At 39.7% G+C, this 25,335-nt stretch overlaps 1 long non-coding RNA gene across 2 annotated transcripts in view; it reads right to left on the bottom strand.

Moving 5' to 3' along the window:
- Positions 1-666: 666 nt before the first annotated feature.
- Positions 667-25,335, bottom strand: part of LOC125448774 (uncharacterized) — a 54,858-nt gene continuing 30,189 nt past the window's right edge. The window contains exons 2-4 of one of the 2 annotated variants that reach the window (XR_007246776.1): positions 24,197-24,260; positions 1,900-1,931; positions 667-767 (exon numbers count right to left, since the gene is read on the bottom strand). This is a non-coding gene — a long non-coding RNA (uncharacterized LOC125448774). Of the gene's footprint in view, positions 768-1,899; positions 1,932-3,447; positions 3,649-24,196; positions 24,261-25,335 lie in introns of those variants that run through there. The other variant, XR_007246775.2, reaches the window with a different exon arrangement.

Genomic DNA, 25,335 nt, shown 5'->3' on the forward strand with positions numbered 1-25,335 from the left:
ACAATATTGCCTATTCATGAAGGTAAAGCATTCACAAATCCTTTTTTAAATTGGTCACTCATGTTTATGAAACATAGATGTTTCAGACAACATACAAGTAACAGAAAAAAAATCACTTTTCTTGACAGCGCAAACTAAATTCAGTTAATATATCTTTACAAATATGATTTACATAATGAATGCAGTGTACTACTTTTAAAATACTAAATTGGATTGTTGGTTGAAAACTACCCATTGGAAATAACTACACTAAATACGAGAGTCAGTAAAATTTCACTATGGAAAGCACAGAAGAAACAATTTACACTCCCATTATTGCTACCATGGAAACATTCTGTAAAGAGTGTAAATGTTTATTCCTACAACTTTGAAAATTTTGGGATGATCTTACCAGTGTATTCCCCAATAGAATGGAAGATTCACTAAGTTCTCACCCTTAACTCTCAGCAACCATCTGCAAATCAGAGTTCCAGATCTAACCACAAGATGTTAATAGGCTGGGTTTTACCGTTTTTTGTTTCCTCTGCCCTCATGGTGTTTCAGGTGGTTTCTTTCCAAGAGTCAAAATACCATAGAATAGTTTTCTAAAATAATTAAACAACACTGATCACGACATGTGGAGGCATATTTATTCAAAATAAACAGAAATCCTCAGTGGGACTAACTCCCCAACTTGCAATGCACCTGTCTGGCCCCTTAACAGCTGGAACTGTGAGTAGGTGGTGAAGGGAAGTACCCACCCTGGCTGTCTTGCTCATGTTGAAGGACTGGAAAAGAAGAAAGTGATGCATATACATATACTCACATCAATACATTCTCACCAACATTCCCTGTAGACTGTGCAGCTGCTGGCAAACCCCATGCACAGTTGGCCATCCTCTGCTAAATGAATTCCGCTTCCATTTAAACTACCATGCCGGAAGGAAAATAATTAGGGGCAACATTGATTCTCACACATATATTCTACTATGTGGCACACAATGCTGCTGCAGTATTTAAATGGATGCAAGTGATGAGCAGAGCAAGGAAATAGAAACATTAAATTGTTGGCTTCAAACTTGCAGCAAATACAATATTCTCATCAAATGAAATCAGCGAGGGGTTTTGACCAAAATAGACTAGTGGGTAATAAGAAAATCTTAGTGCTGTGTTCTTTAGGCGAACGAGTTCATCTATAAATTCAAGGCAAAAAAAAAATGTTCAAAATAGCTTCAAGACCTGAGAAATGTGGTGACAACTAACACTGGGACAGGTCAATTTTTATTGGTTTTGATAATACAGAAACAACTTCTGCGTGTGCAGCGGGCATTTGTGAATGTTCAAATTTATGAAAGTTTGCATGAAAAAACTACCAAACTGTTTTTCGTTAAGACAAGAATGATTGTAACAATTCTCCAGCAGCTCTTTCCAGGTGTACAAGATATTTAATTTCTCCGGAAAACAACAATTAGCATTGTACTTTTGGGATGCAGAACAAGACTCTTTTTGTTTTAAGTTTGTCAAATGTTACTAGCTGAACAAAGTAATGAGCACTCACAAAACTTTGGTTGGTTAAGATCTATGAACCACAGAATGCAAAAACAAAATGAACATTGATATAATTGCTCAGGTTGAGCCACAAATATTACACCAGGTTTAGAAACCATAGCAGCAAGTACAAACAGTGTATTTCTCTCTTTAAAAGGAATTATTTTGACCAATTTTAATGAAACATTTACATAAGGGAAGAGGATAAGATGTCATGACAAGGGAGGAAAATATTGCACTCAGGTGAACCAGTTTTGACAATGATTACAAAACGGCACCTATTGTCAACTGTAAATATGGGGAAAGGTGTTGACAAATAACTATTCACTTATTTAATCAATTGCAGACAAGAGAAAGATAGAATGGACCCACCTGCATGTCAAACAGTAAGGTCCTGCAGAGCACTAGGAGAAAAAGGAAAACAGCTGTTACTTTTCAGTCATTGTGTTACCTAAAAGCAATTTGAAATATCAAGTAAAATCAAGAATTAAGGTTAAAATGAACTTTAAGCATCACACACAAATTGAAAATTAATTTCGACCACAATTACACTTTTCCACCTATCAAAACAAACAGAGTAACAGCAACATAGAAATTGAGTGTAGTTATTTATCAACATTTATCAGACAATTCTTCTACTTGAAAAATATTGAACCAATATGAAAAATACCCCATTAGTGAAACACAAAGAAATCGGACAAGGGCCACTTCTAGGATTAAAATCGATTTTTTAAAAAAATCTTATAAATTAAAAAATAACGGCTAAATAAAGCAACATCCTAATCTTATGCATTAACAGGGTAGAGCTAGAGGTCTGCTGAACCTGGCAGATCTGCTGGTTTAGACAAAATGGCGGTTCAGCAAATGTCTGCCTTATCATAAGTCACTTTATGCATCCAATCGTCCAGCCAAAAATATAGCCTCGAAACACCTCAAAAAGAACTTTAAGTGACTACTGGCTAGGCGACTACAATTATTTAGCCGTTTTAAAATTACTAGTTAAGAATAAATACAGAAAAAAGCCTCAAAACTAGTTTCCTTTGGTAAAAATAGAAAATACTAAGTTGGGGGAAAAGCAAAAAAATTATCCTCTTGAAAACGATCAATATGAATTAATGCAGGTACTAGAGAAGAAATTATTTGTTAAAAACAACCCTATAGTACAAGTCTATTGGTGAGAATGCAGTATTTAAGGGATTGCCACGCCCTGACAAAATTCTGCAGTTTTCAGCTAATTTCCAACCTTAAACAACTATTTTAAAAAAGCGATACCTATTTATTGGTTTCAAACTTTTCTTTTCCATGCATATATTAGAAATCTACTCCTATTCGATTTTTGCTTTACACCAGTCAAGTCGCAATTTTCCTCCTTAAAACACTCTACATTTCAGGTATAGTAATGTTATGCTTCTAACAATTTACAAATGCATCAAAAACGCATATTAATTTTAATTTAATTCAATGAAAATTTAACACGTTTTCTTAAAAACCAAGGTTATTTTCCAGAAGTCTTCTCAAATAAGATACTGCAATAAAAAGTAAATTTTCTTCATGATAATGTTTTTTTTTATTAATCTGTTAAAATAAAAACCCCCTATGAATTATTCTGATTATTTTCGGAAAAAAAAAATCTTGAAACGTCAGCAGCAATGGAGCTAGTGAGTTGCATCAGGCTGCACAGTAAGGGTGCAAAAACAGTAAGGATCCGAAAAAGCTTGAAATATCATTAATTAGTGAAAAAATACATTTCTTTTTGTACAGATAATCTACTTTATAGATCAAAAATCATAAACATGGTAAAAAGAAATTATTTTTGAACCCGAAAATAGCCTTTCTCCCCCTTCTTAAACCCTGATGCGGATGGCCCTGAGCATGCACTGTGACCACTACCAAAAGACTCTGATATAAAAAACAACTCACTCTGCCTGTAACCTCGTCGAGCTCCAACATTTCAAAGCCAAAAATCATTGAAAAGCATTTTCCCCACCTCGGAAAAGTCTACCTGGAAAATTCGAACCCTTTTTTGTTCCTGATTCGCCCCCCAGAAACCTTCCTACCTAAAATCCTTAGCTCAACCTCTGAGCAATTGTAAAGGGTGAAAAAAAAGACTGCTCAGTTCCCCCTGCGCAACTTTCTACACTCAAATTGCACATTTTCTAGGGCAGGGAAAAATCTGAAAAAAATTCAGTGTAAGCCTCTATGCCTAAGGAAAACATGTGCAAAGTCTCAAGTCTGGGAGATTTGTTGTTGAAGAATAAAAAATTTGTATTTGCATGTATTAAAATTGCGCCAAAGCTAACGTCTCTGACTGCCTTGTAACCTTGCCAAGTGGCTGCTATCCTGGTTAGTACAGTAAACTGCCGACCTAGATTTTCTTCCTCTGTAGCTCCTTGGCACAGGGTCAATTTTTAAACATCTGCTTTCTTTTTTCTCACCATATTTAGAAAATATAGTAATCAAATGCTTACTTCAATGATTTTGTTTTAATTTTTCTGATTTCCCCCCCCCCTCTAAAATGGTGTTAAAATAAGCAGTGGCACCATGCTGCTTGGTGAATCTGCTGCTGCCAATGCAAAACTACATTTTTTTTGAATCAAGGGGAGACAGAGGAGGCTAAATGCACATCCTACCCTGTTTCACCCTAAGATTGAAAAACAAAACAACATAACATAAAACTACCAGAAGGTGTTGAACATTAAGGAATATATGAAAGGTCAAAGACAAACATTGATCTTCCCTTACAATCAACAAAATCATGCATGTTCATTTTAAACCTCTCCAACATAAAAACTCTGCATTCACTTTTGCATACCCAATCAACATTGTCAGAAATATTGATGAGAACAGAGTCAAGCAACTTTACATTCAATCAAACACAACTAGTCCAAAGTCTTAAATTGTGTAATTGTGAACCAATCTATGGTTCTATGGTAATTGTTAGATTGCCACCATCCTACTTCTCAGCAAACAAAGCTAACATGTGAAACATCCAATTAGAAGACCGAGCTCTAAATATGTAGCCATCATTTTCTAAAGCAAAAGACTGCTACATTTCCAAGGCTAATTCCACAGGTATCAGTTTTGTACAAATGTGCTGCATTATGTCTTGGCAAGATGCAATCTTCTCTTTGTAGTTAACTTTCTTTTAAATAAAGTTTCTATGATCAAAGCTCATGTAATTTAGAAAGCCTTGTTTTAAAAAAAGTTTTCTCAACTCTATTTTGAAAAAATTACTCCATACAATAGTCACTTTTTCAACTGAAAAGTGGAAGGGAGCAAGTGGCCTATTCTGAAACTTCAAAATCACTTAGTCAATAATCATTAAGGTTTAAATATGGTCATCTGAGCTCCAATTTCTCCACTCTACTTTCCTCAATGTCCCCTCATCTCCCTTTCAATGCATCATGACTAAGATTAGAAGATTGCCTTTTTGTCCAGATTTATGCTGTACCAATCTGAGATATTTTATTATTGAGTACTGTACATTGCACGCTTGCCAATTGAAGTTCCTCCATTTCCTTGGTAGTTATAAAACTAGCTTCAGTTAATTCCGTCATGCACCTAATCAACAAATCTTAGCCACAACCTTTGCTGCCACATCCTCCAAACCTTCACAGCCAGCCTTGAAGTTCTGAATGGTATTTCCTACATATCCGATGCTGTCTAAAATATACGGTCACAAATACTATATGCAATATTTACCTTGTACGACAATCTAAATAGAACAAGGATTGGCTACTCAGGGAAGATGCAAAGTGAAAAGGCTGATTATAGATATATAAAACTGACGAGAGTGGAGGCCGGTTTTCTGGGCACCTTGCCTCACTTGAAGAACTCATTGCAGAATGAATAACTTGCAACCAGTGGTCAAAGGAGGTCTTTGAGATGAACAGTCATCGCACTACTAAATGGTTACTTGGAGATAGCTATCTTAAAAACAGAAAGTCTGTTAACGTTGTTCAAGGAAACTATTTAACATTTGGGCCAGAGAAGTTCAATCTAATTTCACCTATTACAAATCATCAGTTATTCTTCACTCTTCCTACTCTCCAAATGGTGACTCACTTATAAATACATGTTCCCATCCTGGCCTTTTGCAACCAGTGCAATAAAATTTGTTTGTTACTAAAACTAAATTCCATTCAAGAAACACTGGGTGCTTAACTGTGACCAAATCGATATTCAACTAAGGCTACCATTTTCTATTTGGGGATCCATATTTTTGAGGGTGATCAGCTTTAGAAATAAACAAACATTCACTCAACCAGTGACATCATACTTAGCTATTCATAAAATAACTGTCGAATTGAGTTTATCAAGTGGAAATAATATTTGAGAAAACTGATAGAGTGAGGATTTTGTTAACTGTGGGGATGTAGTGCATTGAATTTTCAGAGTACTTTGTTAAATTTCCACACAGGCGGTCAGTAAACAAAAATCTCGCAATTCTTTTTAATATATATAAATCATTACCAACGATCTGGATGTGGAAACCATTGTAACTGCAAATTTAGAAAGGAGTCAAAAACATTTTTCCACACTGTAGGGATGCTATGGCCAAATCTCTGTTCAGAGGGTGATGCAAAGAAGTTTTAAGGGACTGAAGACATGCTGAGCGAATAAGAACATGGTAGGTGGAATGCAATGTTGACATACGAAAGGTTATCCACTTATGTAGGAGTAACAAAGATGCAGAGTATATCTCAAATAGTGTAAGATTGGAAAGTGTTGAGCTCGAGGGAGACCTGGGTGTCCTTGTTCATAACTCAGTGAAAGCTAGCAACCAGGTGCAAGAAAGCAATTCAGAATGCAAACTGCTTTTTTCAAAAACTTTATCGCACAAGGATTTGAGTACAGGAGCAACGTCAATCTTGATTCATTGAAAGGAACACTGGTGAGATCCCACCTGGAATATTAAGTGCAATTCTAGACCCTTGCCTAATGACAGATATACTTACCACAGAGGGAATGCACCGGATGTTTAATACACTGATTCCTGGGATGGTGGGTCTATCCTATATGGATAATGGGATTGTATTTCCTGGAGTCTGATCTCAGAAACTTTCAAAATTCTTAAAAGCGTTGATTGATAGTTATCATAGTATGTTTCCCCGGGATGTAGAATTTAGACAGCATCTCAAAATGAAAGGCAAGCCATTCAGAACTGAGACAAGGCGGAACTTCACAGAGGTGTTGGTGAATCTTTGGAATTCTCAACCTCGAAGGGATGTGGAAACACAATCATTAAGTTCTGCTCAAGATAGAGATTGATTGACCTCTAATTACAAATGACAAAGGTAAAAAGTTAGGGTAGGTTTATAGCATGAACATAGAAGATCAGCCATGATCTGGAACAGCTGAGTAAGCTTGACAGGCTGAATAGCCTACTCCTGCTTCTGCTCCTATATTGGATAAAGTGTAGATGAACGTTCTTTTCTTTGGTCATTCCTTAGAAATGTTTAGAACTTGGCTTGGAAAATTTGCAACAAGATATAATCTGGTGGAAGACACCAAATCTAACTTTGTGATCAACAGCAAGGCCATTCCTTTCACTGGTGGTTTTTTAAAGCTCTCGTTTTACCTAAGAACATTCTTTTAAAATATTAAAATAATATTCACGTTTCTATTGGAAAATTAGCCCATTGTCTTCACAAGGAGAAAACTATTACAAAGCAAAAAATTTCTGTGGCGCTTGCCTGGAAAACACAGAGGGCAAAACATCAGGCAGCATTAGAGGAGCAGGAAAGGTGATGTTTTGGGTCAGGATCCTTCTTCAGAAAATTTTTCTGAATAAGGGTCCCAAACCGAAACGTCAGCTTTCATGCTCCTCTGATGCTGCCTGGCCTGCTGTGTTCCTCAGCTCCACACTGTTATCTCTGACTCCAGCATCGGCAGTTCTTACTATCGCAGGGCAAAATGTTGGTTTCTTTCATATGGATAAATAATTAAAGAATGAAAACACTTTCAGCAGTCGAAATATAAAAGGCTCTCGGTTTATGTAGAAAGGTTTTGTAAATCAACAAGTTAACATCTGATTTACCAAGAATGCTTATAGTATACAAACAAATAACTCCGCAACCTACTGAAGCTGTCAATTTTCAGTCCATGAATTTTGGGTGGCATGGTAATTCAGTGGTTCGCACTGCTGCCTCACAGTGCCACGAACCTGGGTTTGATTCTACCCTCTGGCAACTGTCTGTGGAATTTGCACGTTCTCCCTGTGGCTGCTTGGGTTTCCTCCGGGTGCTGCGGTTTCCTCCCGCAGTCCAAAGATGTGCAAACTAAATGGATTGGCCATGCTAAATTGCCCATGGTGTTCAGGGATGTGTAGATTAGGTAGGTTAAGGGGATGGGTCTGGGTAGAATGCTGAGGGTCGGTATGGACTTGTTAGACTGAAGGGCCTGTTTCCACAATGTAGGGATTCTATGATCTATGATTCTACAATCATGAGCAGTGGTCTGCCATTTCCAACTTTGCAAACGTGATGTCCTATTAGTTAGATTCTGTAAAGGAATCATTCACATCAACACAATTTGGAAGACCTGACTGCCCACAATGTCTCTAAACAACGAGTGACAGAAAACAAAAGGCTGATCTCATCTGATCTCAGCATTCAGATGGACAACTGGGCAGACTGAGGGATTTATGGATGGTGTGTTTAAAGTACATCATCTTGGATTATGTCGTGAAATAAAATCCCAATCCAATGTCAGTCGTATCACACATTGCATCACTGTTGTTTGGCAAGTTGTACCCGAGTCAAGTTAGACTGTCCATTTTTCAAATACAAGTATAATAATAACACATTCCAAGTACTGTAAATGGGGAAAGTGTCAAAAAGGAATTTTTAAAATTCATGAATTATACATAGCAGCAAACTGGGCTATTTTCCAAAGGAATGACAAACTAAGGTTGAGATGACATTGAAGTCAAAATTGTTGAAGTATATCTCCTATAATTTCATTTCAACCTTCCTCTCTCCTCTTCTACCCACACCCCCAAAAAGTCTTTAGCTCTTTATAAGTTTGTAGAAATAATCCTGCGCCTCTACACTAAATAAATAGCAAGTGAATGATGTATTATGAAATTTTATTTGTACAACTAAATGATACTTTTGTAAACTTCACATATTTAGGTATAGATCTCAGCTCATCAGCTAAGAGCAAAATGGGATGCTTCAATACAAATTGAGTTTTGCCTGTTAGCTATCTGTCCATCCATTTCACTCATGATTGCAGACGCATGGAGAATATGATCGGACAGGTTTGATTCTCCAGATGGTGAAGTATCAAAAACCAAAACAGGCTTTAGAAATTAATTTCAAAGAAATCATGACAAACAAGATGCAACTGTTAAAGCAAAGCAGTTTTCTTTCCTGCAACTCAACAACCTACATTATACATTCTTCAAGTGTTGGTACCCTCTGCACACAGAGGGCTGCCAGAATATGACATTTCCAAACTGGGACAAAAATTACCTCCTTTCCATAGACACAATATTAACCAGTTTCAATTTCAATAATATAAAACCTATTCCAGGTCTTTAAATTCAATTCTTAAGCAAAAAAGCACCAATTTGGAATTCAAACACTACCAATTGAAATGTGAAAAAATGTACGGTTGAAATTGGATGCATGAAGCCTGACGTCTTAAAACAATCCACAATATAAAATCAAGAAAGAGAGATTCTACATTCCGAATCCAACTGTCAAGCACTACAATCTGGTTCAGGTGGTGTTCTCATTAGAAGTGCAGAAACATCAATCATGACATAACCAAGGCAACTTGCATCTGCAAAAGTCTGAACAATAGTGTTTTATAACAGGGTTTACCACACATCAGAATGTTGTATTCATTCACAGGTGCAAACAGTTTTAGCTGGTTATAAAAGCAGCTAAGAACAAAGCGAAATACCTCATGACTAAGCCTTAATGTTTTCTGCCTGCTAGACATTCCACTACCTAATCATTACACAAAGACAAATTTGATGAAGACCTTCTAGCTGCAAGTTTCAAGGATTTGTTGGCTTTTACTAATCGATTTTGTCAGATCATGTCATTGTGCATATGCTGCACTGTTGTTTTACAAGACTGAACGATGCTCAACCGTATCGAGTAGTGTTGCAACTTAAATCATCCAAAGTAAAACAAGTTGAAAGTTTTCAATGTCATAAAATTACATCAGTAATATCGTGAAACAGCTTTGTGGAAAACATCTAAACTATTCCATTAAGAAAGAAACAAGATAGATAATTTCGGACCAACCAAGAGAGGAGTCATTGCAGCAAATCTCAATGGGTCAGAGAAAATATATCAAAATTTAACTTCAACAAGCATAAAATCACCTGCAGTCACTAATCTCTTTAAAAGATGCATTGTATATTGCACTATTGCCAGCAGGTTTCCAAAGCCTTGCTAATAGTCACAAGCCAAACTGTAAAGCTACAAGAATTCATCAAAGCAATGACCTAGAGGGTATACTGTCCCAGAAGGTTTTGAACTTAAGTTGCTGAAGTTATCAAACATTTGAAGATGTTTAATGTGTGTGCTCCAAATGGACTATCGTTTTCTGACAAACATAAATAATGCCAACTTAAACAAGTTAATCATTTGTTATGAAGTAAATCATTTTGGTGATGCCTGATTTAAAGGTTCAACTGATATGTTGGTTGAAACAATTGCAAGCCCTGACTATAGCAGTATGCCAAACCCTAATTATCAAAGAATGCAAACAGCTACCATTTTGATTTTGAACATGACAGCTTATTACTCAGCAACCAAGGTGAACTCAAAATGTATACAATAATCAAAGAACAATACAGCCTTGGCCCTCCAAGTCTGCACCACATTCCACCCTTCCACATTAAAACTGTCTTCACTTACCCTTCTGTTCTCTTCCTATTCACGTTTTTGTCCAGGTCCTTCTTGAATATTGCTATTCTGTCTGCTTCCACCACCTCTTCTGGCAACGCGTTCCAGGAACTCAGTACTGAGAGAGAAGAGAAACTTGCCTCACACGTTTTTTTTTAACTCCCCACCACCTGCACCACACCCCCCACCCCCACTCCCCCAACACAAACACTCCTAGTATTTGACCTCTCCACCCTGGGAAAAAGTTTCATACTTTCCACTCTGTCCATGCCATTCACAATCTTATAAACTTATATCAGGTCACCCCTCAACTTCCTGCATTCCAGTCAAAACGAACCCAGTTTATTCAACCTTTCTTCGTAGCTAAAATCCTCCATACCAGGCAATATCCTGGTGAACCTTTTCTGTACCTTCTCCAAAGCAGCCACATCCTTCTGGTAGTATGGTGACGAGAACTGTACACAATATGCCAAGTGTGCCCTAACTAAACTTCTGTAAAGCTGCTGCATAACTTGCCCATACTCAATACTCCTTCCAATGAAGGCAAGCATGCCATAGGCCTTTTTTATTAGCTTATCTACCTGTACAGTCACCTTCATTGATCTTCACACTGGACCTGCACACCCAGATCCCTCTGCATATCAATACTCCTAAGAGTTCTGCCACTCACCGTGTACTTTTCACCTGTAACTCTCCCTCCAAAATGCATCACCTCACATTTATCTGCATTAAACTCCATCTGCTATTTTTCTGCCCATGCCTCCAACCGATCTATATACTGCTGTATCTTCTGACAATCTTCCTCACTATATGGAACTCCACCAATCTTTGTATCTTCCACAAACTTACTAAATAGACCCACTAAATTTTCCTCCTATTCATTTATATAGACTAGTAAAAGCAGAGGTCCCAATCCTGTGGAACACCACTAGTCACAACCCTCCATTCTGAAAAAGCATCCTTTCACTGCTACCCTCTGTCTCCTGTAACTAAGCCAGTTCTGTATCAATCTTGCCAGCTCACCCTTGATACCATGTGGCTTCACCTTGTGTAACGGCCTGCCATGACGGTCCTTGCCAAAGGCTTTACCAAAGTCTAGGTGGACTTCATCACATCCTTGAAAAACTTGATCAAGTTAGTTAGGCTCAAAAGCCATGCTGTCTATCCCTAGTAAGTCCACTTGCTTCTGAATGCATATGGATCTTGCCCCTGAGAATGTTTTCCAATAATTTCCCTATCACCGACACGAGGCTGACTGGCCTGCAATTTCCAGGATTATCACTGTTACCCTGCTTAAACAAATGGGACAACATTGGCTCGTCTTCTGGGACCTCACCTGTAGCCCAAAAGGATGCAAAGATGTCTATCAACGCTCCAGCAATTTGCTCTCTTGACTCCCTCAATATTCTGGGATAGATCCCATCAGGACTTGGAGACTTATCTACCTTAATATTTTTCAAAAATGCACAACATCTCTTCCATTTCAACAGCAATTTGGCTTAGGAATTCAACCCTCCCTTCCCAGAGATCATCCTCTACCAACTCCTTCTCTTTGGTGAAAACCAACACAAAGTATGCGTTTAGGATGTCACCTACCTCTTCTGGCTCTACACACACATTCCCTCCTTTGTCCTCGAGTGGGCCAACCATTTCCCTGGCTATCCTGTTTTTTAACGTATAAAAAGCATTGAGATTCTCCTTAATTCTGGTTACTAACAGCTTTTAAGACCCCTTTTAGACATTCCAATTCCTCATTTAAGTTCTTTCCTACTTTCCTTACGTACTTCAAGGGCTTTGTCAGTTCCAATCCTCCTAGATATTACATTTGCTTCCTTTTTCGTTTTTACCAAGGACAGATCATCCTTGATTATCCAAAGTTCATTGTCGCAGGAATGTGCCACTCCCAAACTCTTACCAGCTGCTGTTCGAAAGGCTCCCACATGTCCGATGTGGATTTAGCCTCTAACAATCCTCCAACCAACAATCTCCAGTTCCTCCCTAATGTTATTGCAGTTTATTTTCCTCCAATTTAACACCCTCACCCGAGGATTACCTGTTACCCTATCCACAGGTATCTTAAAATTCATGGCATTATGGTCACTATTCCCAAAATGCTCCCCCCACTGAAACTTCACTCATTCCCAAAGCCAGGTCCAGTGTAGCCCTTCCCTGGTTGGACTGTTTACATACTGCTGTGCCAAGAAACCTTCTTGAACAGTCCTTACAAATTCTGACGTATTCAAGCCCCAAGCACAAAATGAGGCCCAGTCAGATGGTAAGTTAAAATTACCCACCGCAACAATCCGGAAGATTTTACATTTTCCATACTGTTGACATATTCTCTCCTTTGTCACCCGCTGGCTGCTAGGATGCCTGTAATATACTCCCACTGATTTCAGATCACCTGCCCTGCTCTTTTCAGCAGCTTTCCTCCACCCTGTTCTTGTTCTTAGTCATGTTTGCCTTGGTTTCTACACCTCCTTCAATTTCTGCATCTACTGCCCTGCTCCTCTGGTTCCCATCCTCCTGCCACACTAGTTTAAACCTTCCCCAACCACTCTACCAAGTACCAATGAAGTACATCAGTCCCACTCCTGCCCAGGTGTAACTGTCCAGTTCATACAGGTCCCACCACCCCACAAATCTGAAACCCTTCACACCATCTCTTCAGCCATGTGTTGATCCTATATATTCTGCTGGTGCAACTCTGAAAAGCTTGCAGCACTGGTAGCAATCCTGAGATATCTACCCAAATCCTAACTTTGAGTCTTTCAATAGTTTCACTACATTTCTATTTCTGTTGAGTATCAGCTGCTGCCACCAGAGAGGTTGGAACTCCATCTCTCCATCCCACCCAAGTCTTCAGCATTCCCTTAAAATTTCTTGAACTGTGTAAGAATTTGGAAATTATTCTCCTTTTGGGCCAATATAATCTTGTTTACCCATTTCTATCTAGCAGTATCTTGAACATTTCAAGGTATGCTAGTAAAAATCTATTACTGTGATTTTGAACATGAGAAATTACATTATACTGCTTGAGACACTAGGAATGGTGGAAATTTTAGTCCGCGTAAAAACTGATTAGTTTAACAAAAGCACAATCTTGTTGAGCATCTATTAAAGTTAAGGCAAGAAAACTAAACTTGTGGAAGACTGGAATTTGCACAAAATTTACAGAATTCTTCACTGTCCTTTCCAAGTTTATTTAGCTACTGTTTTCAGCTTTAATGATTCCAGCTGTCACCCACTGATGCTCTTGGTTTCCTTGTTTAAGGATTTTAATAAAAGCGAGTTAAAATTGTCACTAAATAAAGAATAAGGTTAAACAAAAAATATTTTTTTCTACTGTCTGATGTAACAGAATACAGTGCGAGAGTATTTGAAACAGAGATCAGTCTTTTTAAGGGAAAGCTGAATAAATATTGGAAGCAAAAAGGAAAGTAGGAAGCATGAAAACCAGTATGGATACAGCAGATGGATAGTTATAAGTACTAATCCAGTGGTTCAGATCAATGCAGGCAGTGGAATTTAAAGTGAATTATTTAAACAAACCTGGAATATAAAGCAGCAAAGATCCCACAAATCTATCACTAAATGTCGTAAAAATTCATCTGGTTAACTAACATTCTTTAATTAAGGAAATCTGTCATCCTAACCCAGCCTGCCTATGACTCTCTTGCTCAAGAGTGACCCTTTTGCTCATACATAAGGAGCAAGAGGGTCACTAGAGAAAGGATTGTCCCACTCAAGGACAAAGGAGGGAATTTATGCAAGGAGTCAGAGAAAATGAGTGAGATTCTTAATGAGTACTTTGTGTCAGTATTAACTGAGGAGAGGGATATGACGGATATTGAGGTTAGGCATAGATGTTTGATTACTCTAGGTCAAGACGGCATAAGGCGGGGGTGTTGTCGGTTAGTCTAAAAGGCATTAGGGTGGTCAAGCCCCCCAAGTCCGGAAGGGATCTATCCCAGGTTACTGAGGGAAGTGAGAGACGAAATAGCTGGAGCCTTAACAAGAATTTTTGCAGCATCCTTGAGCACAGCTGAGTTCCCGGAGGACTGGAGAATTGCTAATGTTGTCCCTTTGTTTAAGAAGCGTAGCAAGGACAATCCAGGTAATTATAGACTGGTGAGCCTGACATCAGTGGTGGGGAAGCTGCTGGAGAAGATACTGAAGGATAGGATCTATTTGGAAGAAAATGGGCTTTTTAGCGATAGGCAGCATGGTTTTGTGCAGGGAAGGTCATATCTTACCAACTTGATAGAATTCTTTGAGCAAGTGACAAAGTTGATAGATGAGGGGAAGAGCTGTGGACGTCATATACATGGGCTTCAGTAAGGTGTTTGATAAGGTTCCTCATGGTAGGCTGATGGAAAAAGTGAAGTTGCATGAGGTTCAGGATGTACTAGCTAGATGGATAGAGAACTGGCTGAGCAACAGGAGACAGAGTTGTAGCGGAAGGGAGTTTCTCAAAATGGAGAGCTGTGACCAGTGGTGTTCCTCAGGGATCCATGTTCAGACCACTGTTGTTTGTGCTATACATAAATGACCTGGAGGAAGGTATAGATGGTCAGATTAGCAAGTTCGCAGGTGACACTAAGATTGGTGGGCTAGCAGACAGTGAAGGGGACTGTCGGAGAATGCAGCAGAATAGAGATAGATTGGAGAGTTGGGCGGACAAATGGCAGATGGAGTTCTACCCCCCCAGGCAAATGCAAGGTGATGCCTTATGGAAGATCCAATTCAAGAGCAAACTATATGGTAAATGGAAAAGCCCATTTTTCCCAGGGGAAAACTGATGCACAGAGCGATCTCGGTGTTCAGGTCCATTGTACCCTGAAAGTAACACAGGTTGATAGAGTGGTCAAGGCAGACAACAATGCTTTCATTCCTCAGACGGGGTACTGAGTAAGAGTGTTGGAAGGTCATGTTACTGTTATATAGGACTTTGAGTTCAACCACATTTGGAATACTGCATACAGCTCTGATCGCCACATTACCAAAAGGAAAGGGTGCAGAAGTAGTTCACCAGGATGTTGCCCGGTACGAAGGGGGCTAGCTTTGAAGAAAGGTTGAGTAGATTAGGATTATTTACATTAGAAAGACGGAGGTTGAGGGGGGAACCTGATTGAAGTCGAGGGTGGTGGGTGCCTGGAATGCGTTGCCAGCGGAGATGGCGTCATTAAGTATCTAAACTGATACATAAATGGGCAGGGAGCAGAGGGATACAGATTCTTGGAAAATAGGCAGATTTAGATAGAGGACCTGGATCGGCACAGGCTTGGGGGGGCCGATGGGCCTGTTCCTGTGCTGTAATTTTCTTTGTTCTTTGACTCCTGACCCAAATCAACATGGCCTACCCTTAACCGAACTCAGAAATAGTCTAGCGAGTCACACAGTTTAATGTCAATTAGGGCCTGGCAACAGATGCTAGCCTTACCAGAATGGCCCACATCCCATGAAAACGAGGGAAAGAAATTACACTGCTCTTATGAAAAGGTGACATAGATGGATAGCATGGTTCAAATCAATTTCAGTTATAATCAAAACTTGTAAGATTCTAATCATGGTTTCCCTGTTTTGTACAAATCATTTTCCCCCTTACAAACAACTCCATGCAATACAATCTCACATAGGACTTAAATAACAGGGGGCGCCATTTCTTGCAAATCTTTCACAACTCTAATGATGCAAAGCCAGGTGGGAATATGTTGTAAACAAGATGCAAGGAATTTGACTGGCCGAGTGAATGGTTAAGAACATGGCAGATGTTCTTAAGTTTAGCAGGAAAAAAAAAGGGAAGACATTATATTGCAGTATAGTTTTGGGGTGGGGAGAGCATGCGTCCAAATGGACCTGGGTATTCTTGTTCAAGACGACTAAAAGCATGCAAGAAACAGCATGTTATTAGAAAGGCAAATAGTGTATTGGCTTTCATGGCAAGGAAATTTTATCAAATAAGTGGACCTATAGGACAAAAATCTTACAAGTCACAAACAAAATGACAACTAGATAACAAAGTGTGAAGCTGGATGAACACAGCAGGCCAAGCAGCATCTCAGGAGCACAAAAGCTGACGTTTCGGGCCTGAAGAAGGGTCTAGGCCCGAAACGTCAGCTTTTGTGCTCCTGAGATGCTGCTTGGCCTGCTGTGTTCATCCAGCTCCACACTTTGTTATCTTGGATTCTCCAACATCTGCAGTCCCCATTATCTCTGAACAAAATGACAACTCTTTGTTTTCGCAAAAAAAATTACTGCTTCCCAAGACATTCGGCAATAAAAGATAAATCAAGTGAAATGTGAAAGGTGAGAACAACAGTTTGGTTGTCATCAGCTTCAAGGTTAATGTTGCTTCTGGATTTTGATAAAGCTGACCTTTAAGACCTGATAATACTTGTTAAATTTTCTTCACATGGATCGATGGAGAGATATAGTTAACACAGTGTGTAACTACAAGTTGTTAGGATGGTCATGGGGTTTGAAATGAGTGGCTGACGACTCCCAGGGCAACTCCCTTCTTATGTTACACTACTGCATCACCATCTCATGGGTTTGTCCTATTGATCAGACAGCCATACCAAAGATGGCATGGTGGTGTCTGGGACATTGTCTATTATGCATGATTCTGCAAGTATGACAATGCCAAGGGGCTGCTGAACCTGTCTGTTGGACAGCCCTCACACTTGCGACCCAAACCCTCAGATATAGCAACGACAACTTTGCAGGGTCTATAGGCTTGGTTCATCGTCGTTTCTAATACCCGGATACATTCCAGGTGGTCCATAACGTCTCATTCCTTTGTTTAGACTTTATAGTGGTTTGATTAAAATGGAGTGGCTTTCGAGGTCATTTAAAAGTCACATTGCTGAAGGTTTTTGGGAGGTTCACCAAGCTAATTCTGGGATGACAGAATTGTATATGGAGAAATTGAGGAAACAGGTTCTACATTTGCATGAATTTCAAAGAATGAGATTGAAGCTTACAATATTTTTTAAAGAGTGTAATCAGCATTAGTGTAGAGAGGTTTCCTGTCTGGTGAGTTTAGAACTAGAACATAATTTTTGAATAAGTAGTAGGCCATTTAAAACTGAGATACAACATAGAACAGTAAGCAGATTTACTCACCCTTCTGATCACCATGTTGGGCCAAACATGATGCCAAATTAAACTAATCCCTTCTGCCTGCCCTTGGACCATATCCCGCCATTCCTTGCATATTTGTGAGCTTATCTACAAGTCCCCTAACTGCCCTGATCATATTTGCTTCCACCCTGGCAGCATGCTCCAGACTACCACTGTGTAAAAAGACTTGCCCCCTCTCACCTTAAATCTTAATATTAGACATTTTAACTCTTGGAGAAATGTTTTGGACCTTCGATCCTAGCCATGCATCTCTTAATTTTGTAGACTTCAATCAAGTCATGACCCCCTCAGCCTCTGCTGCTCCAGAGAAAATAAGACAAGATTTTCTAGCCTCTCATTTTAGCTCATACTCTCTAATCCAGGTAGCATCCCAGTAGACCTCTTCTGCATCCTCTCCCAAGCCTCCACATCCTTCTTGTAATGCAGCAACCAGGACTGAACACAATACTCTCATGTGGCCTAACCAAAAAGTCTAATAAAGCTGCAACATAGCAACCTGACTCTTGTACTCAATTTCCCGACCAATAAAAGCAAGTATGCCACACAGCTTCCTTACCACTCTACCTACTTGCATAGCCATTTTCAGGGAGCTATGGACTTGGGCCCCAAGATTGCTCTGTGCATCAATACTGTTCAGCATTCTCTCGTTAACTGTATGCTTTTCCTTAACATTCGATCTTCCACAGTGTAGCACCTCTCACTGACATGGATTAAAATCTGTCTGCCATTTCTCCACCCATATCCACAACTGATCTATATCCCACTTTATTCTTTGATAACCTTCTACACAACCTACAACTCCACCTATCTTTGTGATGTCTATAAACTTTCTCACATACCCATCTACATTCTCATCCAAGTCATTTATATATAATCTGACACAGCAGAGGTCCCAGTACACATCCTTGCAGAACACCACTAGTCACAGACCTCCAACCAGAAAGAAACAATTCAACTATTACTCTCTGCGTTCTATGGGCAAGATAAATTCTGAATCCAAGCAGCCAAGTCACCATGGATCCCATGCATCTTAATCTCCTGGATGAGCCTACCGTGAGGTACCATGTCAAAAGCCTTAATAAAATTAATGTAATCAACATCCACTGCTCTACCCTCATCGATACCCTTTGTCACCATTCAAGATGTAGAGAAATTCTTCAAAGGATGGTGAATCTTTGGAATTCTGGAGGGCTGAGGAAGATTGCTCAGCATATTTAAGATAGGAATTGAAAGAATTCTATCGACTAATAATAATCAAAAGGATGAAGAATGGAAAGTTACATAAAAGTTGAAAATTGGCCATGATTGACTGAACGGCAAAGTTGGCTCAATGGACTAAATGTTCTGCTCCTGCTCCTCCTTCACTTATTCTCAGAAAAACCAAGAAAATTAAGTAAAAACCAAAGCAAAAACAGAAGTTGCTGGAGAAGCTCAGCAGATCTAGCAGCATCTATGAAGAAATCAAGTTAACTTTTTGGGTCTGGTGACCCTTCCTCAGAACTAATAGGAGCTAGGAAAACTTTGGTTTGCATGCAGTAAATAGGGAGGGCAAAAATGGGGTAGGGAGTGAATGATAGGATACAACCCAAAGAGAGAGAAGAGCTGTCGGATAGACAAAGGAGTTGATAACAATCTGGCTGGGAGGGTGAATAGTTGTTACTGGGGACTGTCAGCAACTAATAATATGCAGTGTGCAATGGCAGGCTATGTGACTTCAAGGCCTGGTGTGTGGAGTAGGGAGCTACGACCTGGGAGGGCTTAGGCCCAAAAATTATTGAACTCAATACTGAGTCCAGAGGGCTGCAGGGTCTCCAAGCGGAAAACAGGGTGTTATTCTGCCAGCTTGCGCTGAGCTTTGCTAGAACACAGCAGCAAGCCTGAGACAGATGTTAGCCTGGGAACAGGGTGGTGTGTTAAAGTGGCAGGCAACAGGTAGCTCAGGGTCTTTTTTGTAAGCAGAACATAGATGTTCTGTGAAGCGGTCGCCCAGCCTATACTTTGTTTCCTCAATGTAGAGGAGACCACATTGTGAGCAGCAAATGCAATAGACTACGTTGTGGGAAGTGCAGGTAAAGTGCTGCCTCACCTGGAAGGTATGTTTGGGCCCTTGCATTGTGAGGGAAGGAGGAGGTAAACAGGCAAGTGTTGCACCGTTGCTGGTTACAGGAGAAGATGCTGTGTTGGGGCGGGGGTGGTATTGTTTGCGGGAAAAGCAAGAGTGACCCAGGGGTGTCCCAGAGGGAGCAGTCCCTGCAGAAGGCAGGCAAGGAGGGGAGAGGGGATAATGTGTCTGGTGGTGGCATCTCACTGGAGGTGCCAGAAATGGCATCTGATGATCTTCTGTATGTGGATACTGGTGGGATGGAAGGTAAGGACAAGGGGGACCTTATCGCTGTTGCAGCAGGGATGAGAAGGGGTGAGGGCAGAAGAGTGGAAGATGAGTTGGACCTAGTTGAAGACCCTGTCGACAATGGTGCTGGGGAATCCTTGGTTGAGGAAGAAGGTGGACATTTTGGAGGCTCCCTTGTCAAAGTTGCTTTCACTCACTCTAAGTTAATGCCCTATTATAATCTTTAATTTCCCAATTTAACCTACTGGTTGATGGTGACACAGTGGTAATATCATTGGACTAGTATTCCAAAACCTCACCATGGCAAATGGAGAAATTGGAAGAAAATCTAGAAATAAAAGAAGTAAAAAGGTGAGGCCCTCCCCTGCATCAATCACTAAATTGGACATGGTAGCACCAGTACTGGCTGAGCTGGAAAAGCTCTGAAGAACATTACTGCTAGATTATGTCTGCCAGAAAGCAGTGAGGATACCAGTGGAAAACTTACATGATCTCATCCTCATCGATTTACCTTTCTTAAATGTCTGTCATTACCATACCAGAAGAATTGACCACAAAGACAACTTCCATCATGCTATGTGGCACTACTGCAGTGCCAATTCAGACAGGTTGAAAACAGATCCATCAGCTCAACGCTGGGCACTCATGACTATCTGAATGGCATTCTCCCACAATCTGTAATCTCATGACCTAGCTGATCCCTATTCTACTGTTGCCACCAAGCCAGGTGGTCAACACTGGCACAATGAAGAGTACAAGAGGGCATGCCTAAAAATGCGTGCATCAACCTGGTGATGCTACAGCAGACTACTTGTATGCCATGCAGTGGAAGCAGCATGCAATAGGCAGGTTAAGTTATTCTACAATCAAGAAATCATAATGAAGCTTCATAGCCCTGCCTCTTCTAGTCATGAATATTGGTAGACAATCAAACAACTAAATAGGGCAAAGCACGTCCCAAAATATCACCGCTCTCTACAATGAGGGAAACAAACACATCACTAAAAAAGACAAAGCTGAAGTACTTGCACCCATCTTCAGCTAGTAGTGACAAATGGCTAATCCATCTCAACCTCCTCACAAGAACCAAAGCATCATTGATGCTAGTCTTCAACCAAATGGATTCCCACAACATGATAGCAAGAAAGAGATGAAGTCATTAGTTAAGTGCCCTACAACAATAGTACTGTAGGCCAGTGCTCCAGAACAAAAGACATCCCTCCCAAGCTGTTGCTGTTCAGCTACAACATTTTTGGATGGATGGCAATGAGGAAAATTGGCCATTAACAAAAAGGATTGAATTCCAGAGGTGAGACAGGAGTGAATACCCTTGAAATCATGGCAACATTTGATAAGGGAGGACATCATGGAGACCAAGCAAAACTTGAGTTAGTAGGAATCAGATGGTGGGGGTGGGGTTTTTTTGGGGGGTTGTGGAGGAGGGGAAGAAGAGAGGAGAGAGGAGAAGACTTCTGGTGGATAATTATCAGTGTCCTGGAATATCATTTTAGATGTTCTTTGAGATGGTGTCATCGGCCAGATTGTCTTCAGCTGATTGATCAAGGACCTGCCTTTCATCAGGAGATCAGAAATGGAGATGTTTACTGACATTCAGTGTACTCAACTCCTCAGATACTGAATCAGGCTGTGCCCACAAGCAAGACCTGAACTAGATCCAGGCTTGGGCTGACAAGTAACACTCCCCACATAAGCCTCAACAAGAAAGAATCTAACTATTGTCCCTTGATGTTCAATAGCACTATCGCTGCTGAAACATGCACTATCAGCATCTTAAAGGGGAATATCACCGACCAGAAACTGAATTGGAACAGCCGTATAAATACTGTGGTTTTAACTGCAGACCACACACTGGGAATGCAGCAAACAACTCATCTCCAGCCTCCCCAGTGCCAACACACACTAATGGCAGAGGTCAAATGGAACACTATCCACTTGCCTGAATGGGTTCAGCTGCAATCACTCAAGAAGCTTGACACCATCTAGGATAAAGTAGTCTATGCACCACCTTCAATGTTTTCTCCCTCTACTACTGATGCAAAGTGGCAGCAGTGTATATCATCTATAAGACGAACTGCTGAAATTTCACAAGGTTCCTTCAACAGCACCTTCACCACCGAGAAGGGCAGCAAATACATGGGAGTATCACCATTTGCAGGCTTCCTGCCAAGCTACATGCCATCCTTACTTGGCTTGATCCTTTGGCGCTGGTAGGTGAAGATCCTAGAACTTTCTTATAAACAGCACTGTTCATATCAATATTTCTCAAGGACTGCAACAGATTGAGGACGACATTGGACTGAAGTGCCTTCTTCCGCACTGTAAACATTTGAGTCTATGAGAATAAAGCAGTCCTATTACCTAGAGGTTATTGCCGTCTGCTGCATAGAATATCAAGAAAATCCAGGGCAGTATCCTCAAAGAACAAATACCTGTTCTTCATTGTATATTTGTGACAATGTCATCTGCTCAAGAGATGCGCTGATTTGCATCAAGCAAAAAAGGTAAACAAGAAGTAACCATTTCAAAGTCCAAGTAGTAAGTTAGTATGCCAAACAATGGTTTAAATTGCATTCCTATTATTGACAGTTCACCATCAAAAAGCAGAACTATCGACCAGACTAGACAAAAATGACTTTGTAAGAATCCTGCATGAAACATTTTTAAATCGAGGACACCACAAGGTTTGCTGAAGCTCAATTTCTATTTTCAAATGAAGCAAAGATGATTTATCGGAAACCCCATCCTCAAGTTTTATAAACCACAAGGGCCTTAGAACTGCTTTGTGGAGGGAGTAGTTTCCCACTGTGATACCTTGCTCTTCCTGCAAAGGGAACTTTGTTAACTTGAATGTGCATTTTTTTCCCCCTGTAGAACAGAAAATTGATTATTAAATCACAAGAAGCAATATCAACAATATTACTGGGCACCAATTTATTTTTTTTTCCTAAAAAGACAAACTCAGGTATGATTCTTTGTTGCTGCAAACGGACAACAGTCGGAGGACAAGTCCAAGTTTGAAGCTCATGGCCAAATTAATCAGTGTGCAAATAGGGCTTGGATTTGAAAATCATCAGTAAGCAGACTTTCCAATATGCAAAGAGATGCAAACAGAAATTCTAATTTTTAGTAACTGTTACTTTGCTGCAAACTGTTCAAAGTTTCTGAAATTTTTTTAAAATTTAAATAGATCCCATGCGGTCAACATTTAAGTGCTGTAATTTCATGAAAAATAAATACTGACAAACATCTGAAGTTGTACTGTTTAAATATGAAAATGAATCCAGTTTCTTTGCAATCTGCATATCCAGGTATGCCAAACACTAATAACATGTTCTGATCCTGCAATGTGTTGGCCTGCTTCTTCATTCATGTTATTGCTATGTAGAATCTGACATATTTACTCAGGCCCGATTTTAAAAAATGATATATTTTAATCTATTAGGACTACAAGGTATAAGTCACTTCTAATCTGAAGATTAAACTTTTCTCATTTTTCACCTGAGATGTGCTGTCAGTGTTTATTAGCGTAATAATTGTACACAGAAACGATTAGTCAAACCACCTGCACCTGGTCAAAATGTTGCTTTACACAAAAGGTCAAAAAAAGTGCTGAACATTTGGTTTATGCTTTTGTTCATCACTAATTTCATAGCCAGTATTAAAGAGAGTCCAAAGTGATGGGATGATGCATAAATTAAATATAGTAATATACAAATGAGTCATGAATACAAAAAAGTTTTCTGACAATACAGACTTTCTGAAAATCAACTTCAGACTAAAAATAATTGCTCATCTCAGTAGCCACCAGACCCCAGACTCGATTCAATACAAGAGAGAAATATTTTTTATTTTGGTCTGATCAAATTTAAGGAAGCCAATACCGAAAGATAAACTAGTTTTCTTTAGAGATCACTGACATTTTATTTAAGCAATATGGTTTTACTGGAGAATTCGCGAAGCAGCAACATTGATTTAATTTACTGTTAGGGTAAATACTTCAACTCAATTTCAAAGTTAACTGTTACATATTTGTAGTTTCCTTTCAAATAAGCAATTGAAAGGCAGAAATTCAAAACGGGATATAAGATACCAAATCTACTGTCAATGGTAACTTGAAACTGCTAAACTGGCAGTTTCATTGTTCAGCTGATTTTGGACCTGCCACAACAATAAACCTTGGAAGGCTACATTCATTACTGGGTGGCACAAACATCAGAGTCACAAGAAAATTGTACAAAAGCAAAAATAAATATTCTGGAACAACAGGGCTTAGCTGATTTACCTCTCATGCTTTGCTTGCTGTTCTACCCTTCTTCACTTCCGATTCCACTTTTTGCTTCACCCTACTGTCCAGGCAAGAGAAATAAAATTCCAATTAGAGATGGGTCTGAACAATATTTGAGTCCTGCCTAAAATCATCAACAACTTATGTGTTGATCCCATAATGTGCATCAGCAATCATGATACAGGAAGTGAAGAAAAGATTAACGGAGATAAGCTTAAGATCAAACGGGAAAGAAGGCAGGAAAAGCTGAGACCAGCTGTAAAAGGAACAAAAATTGAAAAATAATTATGGACAGACACAATTTTGTTGTATTGTATTTGGAATGTCAAAATATAATACACCATTTTATAGAATCATAGAGATGTACAGCACTGAAGCAGACCTTTCGATCCAACTAGTCCATGGCAACCAGATATCCTAACTAAATCTAGTCCCATTTGCCAGCATTTGGCCCATACCTCTCTAAGCCCTTCCTATTCATAAATCCAGCCAGATGCCTTTTAAATGTTGTTATCGTACCAGCCTCCACCACTTCGTTTGGTAGCTCATGCCTTATAAGTGTCACCTTCTGCGTGAAAAAGTTGCCCCTTAGGTCCCTTTTAAATCTTTCCCCTTTCACCTTAAACCTATGGCCTCTAGCTTTGGACTCCCCTTGCCAGGGGAAAGTATCTTGTCTATTTATCCTACCCATGCCTCTCATGATTCTTTAAACTTCATTACGTCACCTCTCACCCTCTGATGTTGCAGGCAAGACAGCCCCTCAGTCTGTTCCTTTAACTCAAACCCTCCAACCCTGGTAACATCTTTATAAATCTTTTCCGAACCCTTTCAAGTTTCACAACATCCTTTCCATAGCAGGGAGACCAGTGTTCGAATAGTGGTCTAACCAATATCCTGTACTGCTGCAACATGACTTCCCAACTCCTGAACTCAATGCACTGAACTGATCAATGTAAAGGCAAATGTACTAAATGCCTTCTTCACTAACCCTGTCTACTGGTGACTCCATCTTCAAGGTACTATAAACCTGCACTCCAAGGTCTCTTTGTCCAGCAACACACCACAGGGTCCTTGTCATAGGTGTACAAGTCCTGTCCTGATTTGCCTTTCCAAAATGCAACGCCTCCCATTTATCT

The sequence above is a fragment of the Stegostoma tigrinum genome, chromosome 45, assembly GCF_030684315.1.
Source record: "Stegostoma tigrinum isolate sSteTig4 chromosome 45, sSteTig4.hap1, whole genome shotgun sequence".
Taxonomy (NCBI): domain Eukaryota; kingdom Metazoa; phylum Chordata; class Chondrichthyes; order Orectolobiformes; family Stegostomatidae; genus Stegostoma; species Stegostoma tigrinum.